The following is a 12,896-nucleotide window of genomic DNA, read 5'->3' on the forward strand; positions in this document are numbered from 1 at the left end:
AGCACATCCTCAATCATGCCACGTGGCACTTTGAGGGACTGGTCAGCCAATTGAAAAATGACAGTAGTGGGCTTCAACTCGCCAAGCCCAAATTCCTCATACACAAAGTACAGCAATAAATTGACACTAGCCCCTAAATCTAATAAGGCCCTATTAATGAAATGGTCCCCTATAATGCATGAAATGGTTAGGGCACCCGGGTCCTTAAGCTTAGGAGGTGTGTCATTCAACAAGATGGGGCTTACTTGCTCCGTGAGTAGGACCTTTTGGGACACATGTGTCCTAAATTTATGCTTTTGCGTACAAAGGTCCTTCAGAAATTTGGCATTGGATAGTACTTGCTTAATCGCCTCCAACAGGGGGAGGTTGATTTTTACCTATTTAAAGACCTCCATCATTGCCTCCATAGATGTCGCCTTCTTATTAAAAGGAGACGGTGTATCAAGGCATTGGGGAAAGGGTGCCTTAGGCACATATGGTGCCTTGGGCTCATGTGAAGTGTTAGGGACTAAGTCAACCCTCTTAAGTGTTTCCCCCTCACCCTTGCTCTCATTGGGTGAACCACCGTGGTCACCCTTCTTAACTCTAGTTGCATCAGACGCAACTAACTGAGGCTCTAACTCCCTACCACTTCTCAAACTAATCACTGCTTGCACCTGCTCATGGTGCTTTCCATTCCCACCCGAACTCTCTGCCCCGTATTGGCCCTTAGGGTTGGCCATAGTTTGACTTGGTAATTTTCCCTCCTCTCTTCGATTCATGTTGTTAGCCATTTGACCCAATTGGGTCTCTAGCTTGGTAATAGAGTGAGTGTGGGAGTGAACTACCGGTGCTAACCCCTTAAGTTCTGAGAGAACTTCTAACACCTAAGTCTCAAAGGCAGAGTTGCCCTGAGGAACAGGCGGGGGGTGTGGTTGCCGGTACGGTTGTGGGGGTCGATAAGGTTGCGGTGGTCGGTAGGATGATTGGTTGGCAAAATTATTAAAATTCTACCTTGGTGGTGGAGGATTGTAAGAATTTCCTTGTGAAGGGGGTCTCCATGAAAAATTAGGGTGATTTCTCCATCCCGGATTGTATGTGTTGGAGTATGGATCATTACCTGGGTTGGAGAATCCTTGAGCCGCATTCACATGTTCTTGGACTAACTTCAGAAATTGTGATGCCGAAGGGCACTCACTCAAGTCATGAGCAGGGCTCGTACATATAACACATGCCTCGTGAAATTGAGGCTAATCTTGATGGGTAGGGGCATGTCCCGCAGCTAATAATTGGTCCATTTTGTGGGACAGTGCCTCTACTTGTTGGGCTAACTCTAGGTTTTGCCCGACCTCATATATGCCCCCTCTTTTCAAGGCTCCAACTACTGGTTGCTGGACTTGCCGGGCTGCGGAGGCATGGTGAAGGGAATTATCACTTAGGTTCTCAAACAATTGCCATGCCTCGGCATCATTTTTAGACATGAATGACCCACCACAAGACGAATCCACCATTTGGCGGTGTGGCTCAGTTAAGCCATAATAAAATGTTTGAACAAGTTGCCAATCAGGCACTTGGTGGTGGGGACACTGTTGAAGAAGGTCTCGAAGTCTTTCCCACGTCTCATGGAATTGCTCGCCATCCATTTGAGCAAAGTTTGTGATGGCTCGCCTAAGTTGGTTGGTTTTACCTATGGGAAAGTACTTCTCCAAGAACCGTTGCTATAATTGGTCCCAAGTTGTGATTGAATTAGCAGGTAAAAAATTTAGCCAGCGTTTGGCTTTATCCTTTAATAAGAATGGAAACAATCGCAACATTAAGGCCTCATTTGTGAAATTCTGGATCCTCACTGTCGAGCAAATTTCCAGAAATTCATTCAAATGCTTATAAGGTTCATCATGAGTTAGTCCATGGAATGATGGGAGCATTTGTATGGTGCTGGACTTAATCTCATAATGAGCAGCAGTGGTGTTGGGTAATTGGATGTATGATGGTGATGTATATGCAGTGGGTGTGAAATAATCCTTAAGGGTGCGGTTAGGCACATTCAGGACATCAAGATTTGCCATCTCTATTGGCTCAATGTATGAATATGAATACTCAAGCCTAGGAACACGGGCAGAGGCCCTAAGTCTCCTAAGAGTCCTTTCTAGTTCAAGATCCAAACTCCACAATTCAGGGCGACAAGAACGGCGCCCGTGCGTACACTACCCACACACACACAAAAAGTTCGACTTTGTGCACTAAGTTACGAAAACAGAATGCAAAAAGAGAAATACTCACAGCGGTTCAACGAAAACGCTTTACTCGTCTTGTGGATGCTTGACGTGTAGACGTTGTCTCCAACCTCTATTTGAGTTTTGACTTTCATTTTAGCACTTTGGTGCTTTGCTTGTGAGTGTTTGTTTCTGTTTACTCACTTTAGTGCTGCTTTTTTTTTTATATTTTTAAAGCTCAGCTGCGCTATGCTTGCACTTCGGTGATAGCTCTAATTTCAAACGCTCTGCACACTTAGCAACACAAAAGCATAAAATCCTAAACTAAAAATTAAAATAAGAATGTAACTTTAAATTTACTAATTTCGCTAGAAGTCCCCGGCAACGACGCCAAAATTTGATGGCTCGTTGAACACACCAAAATTAAACACTAAACTATACCAAATTCTTTTAGAATAATGGCAAGTCCAGGTATTGATCCACAGAGACAATTGTGAAATTAAACTAATTTAATTGTTAAATTCCTAAATTAATTTTGATAAAAAAGATTGATTGTTCATAACCTAATTTAGTAACAAATAAATTAAACTAAGTAAATAAATTATCAACTATAAATAAAATTAAGCTTACTGATTTGGGGAAAAACCTAGGGCAATGAGTCCGCCACTAGTTACGTAAACAGGGTTTCAAATTGAAAACAATTATGTTATGGTTCGAACAGATTAATGCTTCGCAACTACAAGCTCAAAACATTTAACAAGAAGATCATCACATTCAATGTACGAGCACGAACCATCTCAAGTAGTAGGAATCGTTCACTCTAAACTAAGGTAATGACACGACTCGTCTCTCGTAGTATGGTTCGTCTCATACCATGAATGTGAAAGAATAGAAAACTCTTGTATGGAAAACATTCAACAATCATAGAAGGCTGAATATTTGAAGAAATAATAGAAAATAAATATATGAAACTTCTAAAATACCATACAAGTGTTCAAACCTTTACATAATTGAAAATCAAAAAGAAAAACTTATTACATGGCTAGGGTTTCTTCAAAACCCTAGAAAAGGAGACTAGCCACTCAAGGAGGAGTGAAAGGAGGTAGATGGAGAAGAAGCCACCATGGGAGACATGCTTGAAGCTTCAAGTTTTCTCTCTTTTCCAAACCCTAGCCTCTCTCTTTTTTCAAAACAAGTTTAGAACCCTATTCCATCCTTTTCCTTGCCATTTTATACTTCTGATCTCTTCCAAACAGGTTTAAAACGTCGGGCACAGCTTCCCAGAAAAAGTCAACGCACGTGCGAGAAAGTCAACTCTCTCTAAATTCTGCCTTTTTGCCCATTTTATGCTCCGACTATATACAACATGATTGACATTCAACATACATAAAATATACAATTTGACCAGCAAGTGAAGTTAAGAGATTCCAATTAACGGCCTCAATGATGTACAATTCGGCCTTAATCACTCATCCTATGAAGAATTCACTGCATCATCTACCCACTTCACTGAAAAATCACAACTCGTATATTAGCAATCACCGAAAGAAGGATGGCTCAAATTAAATTTTGACGGTGGAACCTACCCGAACAAAGAAGTTCCACAAGAAGTAGATGTTATTCGTGCAGGAACATTTCGAAACCACAAAGGAATTTGCATTCACGCTTTCAGAGACACAATACCAATGAAATCTGTAAAATATGCTGAAGCATCAGCTTGATGTCATGGATTACAAATTGTAGTAGAAAATGAATGGCCAAAGATATGGGCAGAAGGTGATGCAAAATTCTTAATCGAAACAATTCTTCACAATACACAAAGAGACTATTGCAGCACCATATCGAAACTCATAGACAACATCCGAAGAAGAAGACAAGATTTCGAAGATTGCAAAATCACCTTCATTTGTAGAGAAGGCAACTCTGCAACAGACGCATCGTGCAACCAAATCGAAGGAAAATATGGGAACTTAAAATACGATGAAAAAACTTCGCCACACAAAATTAAAAATATTGTACATCAAGAAAGACAATGATGTATCTATACACATTGTACATAATCACTCTAACACAGAGTACTTCTTCTTCTTATTACCTTTTGTAAATAAATCCCCGTTGTACATATCTACTATAATGTATGAATTCCACTGTCACACAAATCAGTCCACTAAGCCAACAATTATTTAATAACTGCTCCATGACTACTTTTAACAACTCATGCACTTAAACAATGTTGGAAAATAATTATTTTTTTGTGACTTTAATGCTATATTAAAGTGCGTGCCAATCCTCAATTAAGGTGGGTTAAAGTGGGTTTAGATTCTTTGCAGTGAAATTTTTACACCACAAAAAGAATGATCAAAATCATTAAGATTTGAATGAGAAATTGACTCATTAAGTTGGCTTCATGAAAGAGATGTTGGGAAAGGTGTAAAACCTTCTATCCCACATTGATTATAGAGGAGAGCATTGGTAGGTATTTAAATCTCTTTTTTTGCCTAAGGGTGTGAGCCCTTTGGGGCATCCAAATTTTCCGAAGGAAATGAGTTATGGATGCTTCAAGGATGGACTTGGACCAAGACTATGATCCAAGTTGATTATGCAAAAATTGCCACACGTGCGCGCGCGGACGCGTCACACGCCTGCCCAAACCAGGCCAGGTTCGGGTCCATGGATCTTGGGACTTGGGCTTGAGGCTTAATCTTTTGGGGCCAAGCTAGATGTGCGAGCTACAAAATTATATACATTACACATGTGTATATATATTTGTGTAACCCCTTTACATTCATGATGAATTAAGCCATCAGTTTTGCACCATTATGTAGAATTAATCCTGCATTTGTTGCAGGAGCCTTTTCTTCTCTCCCTTGAATTGTATAAAAAGAGACCCTTTTCTTTCATTCTTCCACACCAGAAAGTTTGCTACCTTTGTGTTCCAGAATTTTTCCTCTAATTTTTATTCTTCCTAGTGAGAGAGTACTACCTGAGTTTTGTTAGCCGAAGCTACATCGTAAGAGCTTGCCTGTAGCTAGTCTAATCGTTTTATCCTGGGGAACAGACGTCAAAGAACCTCCAGCACCCAACTGGTGAAACGACAAATATGTTTTAAGGACACTGTTTAGTGCATGCTTTGGTTTGCATTCTTTTCTTGTGTATCTTTTCAATATCCAGCATATTTATTAAGTCTGAAATCAAAATTATTAATCATGAATCTATTTGTGTGTTACTTATGAATCTATTTGTGTTATTTAGTTACACCATTTGTACAACAAACTTAAAATAGATTCTACATTTTCTTTCAAATTCACGAATAGTTTAATATGTCATTGCTGCTAGTAGTTTTTTTCTTATAAATAATAATAAATAAATAAATAAACAATTCAGAACATGGTTCATCACTGTAGATTTTGTAGCATACATAAACTTATGATCCTATACAACCACGGTAAGTGGATAAATAAAAGGGAGAAAGAAATGGGGGTTGGAAGATATACACAAATTATATATATTTGCTCTCGCGCATGAAGGTCCGAATAAATGTCGGAATGTCCGGATGTCTCTAATTATTACAAATTTGAATGAATAATTACCTAATCTATTACAATAATAATATTACAACAATCCATTTAAAAATAAACCAATGATCCGCGCCAATGACAATGTTCTTCAAAAACTGCTCTGTCTGCCTTGCTGGGAAACTGCCCTGTGTTCACCCTCAGCCATTACTCTGTACTTCTATAAAATGCCCTGTGTACCACACATTGGAGGCCGGCCGGGCCTAAATGAAGCACGGCCGGGCCCAAATAGATCCAACTTTGCCCTAATTTTTGGTAGAAAAACTATTTTATGCGCTGAAGTGAAAACAGTGTAGACAGGATGCTTCTAAGCAATGTTTGACCTTTCCGCCCTTCTTTATCATGGAGATACTCAAGAAAAGAGTAGGTTCGGTTCCCAAACCATCAATGGTCGCAAGTTGATTGTATGATGATTTTGGACACAATAGGACAAAAGTTTAATGAATGCAATGAAAGACAAACAACACCTTCTTCCTATCATGAAGTTAATTCAAGAAGGGAGGTAGACACGCCTTAAGAATCATCAAACATCACGAATTAGGATATGATGACTCTAGATGCGATGGATTCGGTATAACGTCCGACCGAATCCTACCAATTTTATTAGTTTCCCTTATGTCGGTTTTAATCCAATTTTAAGCCAATTTTTATTAGCCTTTTTTATCTTACCTCTCCATTTCTTATATTTTATTCCATTTTGTCCAAAAGTGATATTTATGTCCATTAAATCCAAAAGCAATAAAGATGAAGAAGCATAGTTTAACCCAGGAAATGACTTTTCAAGCCCTTTTCTACGGGGGGAAATCACAAAGAAGGAATCAAACCTATTCCTGAGCGATAATGGACTCGGAGTCAAACCCGAGAAGGGTGATAATGACCTCAAATGTAAACTCGATGACAAGCTATAATATAACCTTTCTTTAAGATCTCCAAGGGTTTAAGTTAAAAAATTAGTCCCTTGCAAACAATGCAACAGTGATTAAGAGGAATATCAAACAAGGGATCGTTCTCAACATAAGAGAGATCTAATGCCCTGGTAATGAATCTCCGAAGAGATTAAACCATTTAGCACATGAGAGGCCTCTCTCTTGGAAGTTGAACAATAATCACGTGTCAAATACAACTCTTAGTTAAAAGAAGCGAAGAAAGGAGGGACTTCTAAATCACATTTTTCAGCCTTTTAAAACTCTGAAAATCAGTGTATAAATCAAAGAAAAGAGTGGGAAAACAAAGGGTACGAGCTATGGGATAAGGTTCAACAAAGGGTGATTAGCCCCTCCACCTTTGGTAGCTCCTTAACCCCAAGTTTCAGCACTTGGAATTGATCCAAAATAGTATGAAAACACAAGAAAAAGATAGACAATGAGTGAAATGAAAGCAAGGAAAAAGGTGACAAACTTATACCTCTTGGAGATAGGATGCTCTTGTTGTAAACCAAACTTGATCCCAAAGCACTCTCAAGCTTGAATTATTGTACCAAAGTCTCAACCAAAGCTCCAAGTCCAAGCTCTAATGGTGTATATGGTGTGTGTATATAGTTCAAAGATGATATGAGAGCACAAAGGTGACTTGTAAGAGAAGAAGGAACTCTTAAATATCTTTTTAACTCTTTGAAATTTTTCTAACCCTCAAAACGAAGGTCTGAGCTCGTATTTATAGAATTTGAGGCAAAGAGGTCATAAATATCTTCAAAAATAGACAGCTAGTGGATTCCCGCTCAGAACAGTGTTTGTCGCCCAAAAGGCACGGCCAGCCCCAAATGAGGCACAGTTGGGCCCCAATGTGGCTCCCTTGCCTCTCTGTTATAGGTTCAATACATGTTGGCACAGTGCTCAAAAATGGGTTTCTGAGGTAAAAACATCTTGGGTATGGAAGGTTGTGATTGTTTAGAGCTTGAATTTGGATTCTTTTATTGAGAATTCAAACCACTTACACAACGTAACCTTCATCATCGAGTGCTCAGAATAAAGCACCCAAGTCTTACAGGCGGTCAAAAATGGGGTGTCTACACCTGTCGAACTAACTCTTCTCCATATTGCCATATACTCCTCATCATTTTAAACACTAAATCGACAGAGAAAACCTTTCGTTCATAAACCAATTTTCACACAAATTGGTCTACTAAGCCAAAAATTATTTAATAACTGCTCTGTATTTCAAGTCATCATGCAAAATATATAGAAAATAGAAACGTAAATCTTACATTAGTGGTATTATTTGAATTTAATCTATAAATGATATTCTTTTTTTCTTTGCTGATCGAATATGAAAAATAAAATCAAACATAACTTAGAGCGCATTCATAACAATTTGATAAACTCTTATTGGACCAATTGTACCTAGGTATAGTGGTCCGAATAAGCAGTATGTTGCAAAATAAGAAGGATCACCATAAGAAAACTGTTTAAGAATATGAGTAGAATCTTACCACAAAAATAATATCCAAAGATCATGATTTTCCATTCATGAGTTTTATGGAGAAGATAATTATTTTGTACATTGTGTAAACACCAGCAGCTCTAAATAGTGGCTAAGTAATGCTTATTCTACAATCTACAATGTATTGTTGCATGTATACCCATTAGTTAAACTAAATTAGAAGGTGATGTAAAATTCTTAATCTAAACAATTCTTCACAGTACACAAAGAGACTATTGCAGCATCGTATGGAAACTTATAAGCAACATCCGAAAAGGAAGACAAGATTTCGAAGATTGCAAAATCACCTTCATTCGTAGAGAAGGCAACTCTGCAGCAGACGCATTGTGCAACTACATCAAAGGAAATATGGGAACTTCAAATACGGTGACAAACTTTACCACGCAAAATTAAAAATATTGTACATCAAGAAAGACAAGGATGTATCTATACACATTATACATAATCACTCTAACATAGAGTACTTCTTCTTCTTCTTACCTTTTGTAAATGCAACATGCCCGGGGGTAGCCGTGTGTGTTAAACAGTTCGGACCCTCTATTTCTTTGATCTAATCTCACAAGTGTAATGTGAAATATAGATGAGAGTCCAGTTTTGGCAACTTTTATAGAAAATCCATTTTATTGCAAAACCTTTGCTAGAACTGGACTGCATCACCAGATCTTAGAGTCACCACCTAATGTTTTGGGAAAATTAGAAAACTCGTGACTCGTACCAAGGCCACTGTTTGTTGTCACCAAAAATGCTTGGCTCGAAACCTTAGGTATAAGAGTAGATGGTCATTATTGAGCACCCCCACTCACCCAATCAAAAGATCAGCCTCTACTAAACCATGATATGAATTTCATTTTCTTTATACGTTCATGTTCTGATTATTTAATAAATCCTAAAATTTACTATGTAAAACATACAAGTATAGACGTAGACACCCCATTTTTGACCGCCCTTAAGACTTGGGCGCTTCATGGTGAACACTCAATGATGAATTGTTATGCTGTATAATTGTTCAATTTCTTCAACAAAAGGCTTCGGTTTTCTAGCTTCAAAGCCCAAACCTTGCACCTTCTTTGAATCAAAACCCTTTTTTTTCTAGCTTGACCACTCAGAGGCCTATTGGCCAAAAAGTGGCCGGCAGGCCAATTTTTATTGGCCGGCCATCCCTCTCCATGGCCGGTCGGCCATGTCCAACGACTAACAAATATTTTGCTGCCAGCTGTCCCCCCATGTGCATGCCTTGCACCAGCTGGCTCAATACAGATATTTCCGACAGGGGAACCTATTTTTCTATAAATACTTGACCATCCCTCATGGTTTTAGGTTAGAAAAATTTGCCAAGAGACAAAAACTTACCGAACACTCTCCCTCTCTATCTTGCAATATACATACACTATGCATACACTTCCTAAACCAAAATTTTGAGGCTTCTTGCTGAGATTATTGAGTCAAAATTTCAGCTCTTGAGGGTGATCACTTTGTGATTTATGAACCAAAGAGCATCCTCTCTTTAAGAGGTATAGCTTTTGCCATCTCTTCTCTTATTTACACTACTATTTTCTTCTCTTTTATAAATTTCTTTGGACTGTTTTCAAGTGTTGAAACTTGTGATTAAAAGCTACCAAAGATGGAGGGGTCCATTTCTTGGACCTTATCCCATAGCTTATATCCTTGTTTTTCCACTTGTTTCTTTACTTTTAGCTACTGATTTTCAAAGTTTTTAGAGGCTAAAATATGTGATTTAAAGGTCCAAAAAGTGAAGGGGTTAGCCACCATTCCTTAGGCTTACTTACAAGCTTTGTTCTTTTTTTTGGAAGGGGGGGTTCACTTTTGCTAGCTTTTCAAACTAATTTTTATCACTGTGTTGTGCTATTTAGGGGCAATTTAGTATGTTTATTTAGTTATTCTTCGAATACCATGCTTGTATTGTTGTAAGTCCTCATCGATTTGGTGGTTGAGGCCATAGACACCAATCTATTTGAATTGATAGCTTTCTTTACATAATTTCCATGTAAATATTCATATTTGTCATCATCACCTTTGCATAACCATCTCTGCAATCTCCCTCATCTCTTTGCTTTTTTTGATTAAGAGTTGTCTTAAACACTAGTTTGTTGCTCAAGGCATGAGAAAAAGACTTTCCATGCTTAATGGTACAATCTCTTCGGAGGTTCATTACCAAGGCATTACATGTCTCTCATGTTAAGCACAACGTTTTGTTTGACGCTTCTTTTTATTGCTTTTTGCACTTAGTGGACGTAATGATCACTTTTGGACAAAAATGAATAAGGAATGGAAGGTAATGTAAAAGAGGCTAATAAAATTGGAACAAAATAGGTAAAAGGTAATAAAATTGGGTTGGGTTCAATCGAACATTATATTGAATCTATTGCGTCCCGAATCATTACATACTCTTTAGTGATGCTAATGATTCAAGAAGCAATGTCTACCACTTCCCTTGAGGTAACTACATTATAAAGGAATGGTTTTGTTGGTCTTTTATTTCCATTTATTGATCTTTTGTCCTATCGGTTCATAAATCATCATGCAACAATTGATGATTTGTGAATCGAGTCTACTCCTCCCTTGATTAGTTTCATGATAAGGAGGGGCACAGAGAATAAAAATCTCCTAGAAACACTCTATTTTTGCTCTGTTTTGATTCTGTGGCAGCCAGGCAGAACCCAAAAATAGTGGTCGGCTGACCATCTTTCTGTCCGACCGACCACTTCTCAAGGCCACTCGGCCACAACTGTTTATGCAGGCAGTGGTATTTTTCTTGCAGAACAGAGCATAAGCTAAGGCAAAAACAAAATAATTTTTTTACTACAAAACAGAACAGAATCTGGCAGCAAACAGAGAGGTTTTCGGGAGGATGTTCTCTGTTGCGTGTGCACGGGTCCTCACTTCTCGTGTGAGTCCTTTAAATTAGATTTAATAATTAGTGTGTTGTAATTAATTAATTATATTCATTTGAATTTGTAATAATTAGTTAATTAGTTTACTCCATTTATTTGATGTTGTAATAATTAGTTTAAGTAGGACATTGCATTCGGACCTTCTTGTGTGGCAAATTGTAAACACTTGTAAATATTTGTATGTCTTCCAACCCCCCATTTCTTTCTCCCTTTTATTTACTTGCTTACGATGGTTGCATTCATGTTTTGGTTTCAGATCATTACCATGTGTGAAATACCCATTTTTGCATGCATTGGGTTTGGCTCATCATTCTAACATTATTGTCATTTCCTACTTACTTGAATATGTGTGCTATCGCATGCTTCGAGTTGAGCCATGTGTCACGTTAAGAAACCGAACCTAGCAGTTACATCTTGTATGTGTTGCATTAGTCACTTGCATATTAGAGCATGCATGTTTCTAACTATTATCTTCTATTTTGGCTTGCCTCGGTTGAGTACTAGGTGAGCATTTCTTGCTTTAGCATATTGCATGTATGTTAGTGTTGCCATATCAAGCATATTACCATGAGGTTAAGTGCTTATTTGATATACCGCTTGAATGCCTGTGGATGAAGGCTAGTTCGTTTGAATTGGGATGATTTGATTAATGCATATATGAGCTGACTTTTCCAAGTAGCACATATTCAAAACTCTTTTCAAACAAAGCATGAAATCAAAGCATTCCAAAGCGAATAATTTAGTCTATACTTGTGTGCCTCACATAGTAAGTTAGCACTAATAATTAGAACAAGAGCATATGATGTACATAAAAATCACATCATGATTAGTAGAGGTCGATCTTTGATCAGGTGAGTGGGGTGCTCAATTCATGACCTTCCCCTCTCATACCTAAGTTCCCTAGTTAAGACACTTTGGTTATGACGAACAAGTGGCCTTTGGTATGAGTTGTGGGTTTCCTAAATTTCTCAAAAATATTTAGGTGACGACTCTGAAATTTGGCAATGTAGTCTATTTTTGGCATTTCTGATTGTAAATCAATTTTTCAAAAATTTGTCGGATTTGGACTCTCATTTATGTTTTTCTATTTCACATTGCACTTGTGAAACCAGATTAAGAACCACAGGAGTCCGAACTGTAGGGCTATCGTATTCGAAGTGACTAAACCCCTTCAAGGAGCACGAAAAAGCCAACTACAATAGACTATGCCATTCATTTTGGAACAATTTGATTTCATGTATTTTGAAAGAGTTTTGAAGATGTACAACCCAAATAAATTGAGTTTACAAACATGAAAAATCAACATTATTCCAAATTAAGCGACACAACCTTCATCCACTGGCATTCATACAGTTATATTAAGTAAGCAAGTAGCCACATAGTAGGATGCTTAAACATAATAAGAAAAACACACACAAGTGGGATGCTAAAGCATAAAAACTTACATATTTACTGATGTCCCGCGAATAGCTACAAAACAAAGTTAGTAACATATGCATGATCTTATATACAAAATCCTAATGCAATTCACTCATGAGATGCAACTAAAGATTCAGCTTCTAAGTTATGACATGTGACTCATCTTAAAAACATGAGGTAGCGTACATAATCACATAGGAATTAATTAAACCCACAAATGTAAACTTAGTCAAATCAAGATGCATGAAACATGGATGCAAAGCATGGATATAATGAAAGATAAAATATGATGCCTATTCATAAATAAAGAAAGCATGTAAAAGAACGGGATAGAAAGAAAAGGGGCTATAAATTATTAC

Source organism: Camellia sinensis, chromosome 6 (assembly GCF_055761805.1).
Source record: "Camellia sinensis isolate YWXY chromosome 6, ASM5576180v1, whole genome shotgun sequence".
Lineage (NCBI taxonomy): Eukaryota > Viridiplantae > Streptophyta > Magnoliopsida > Ericales > Theaceae > Camellia > Camellia sinensis.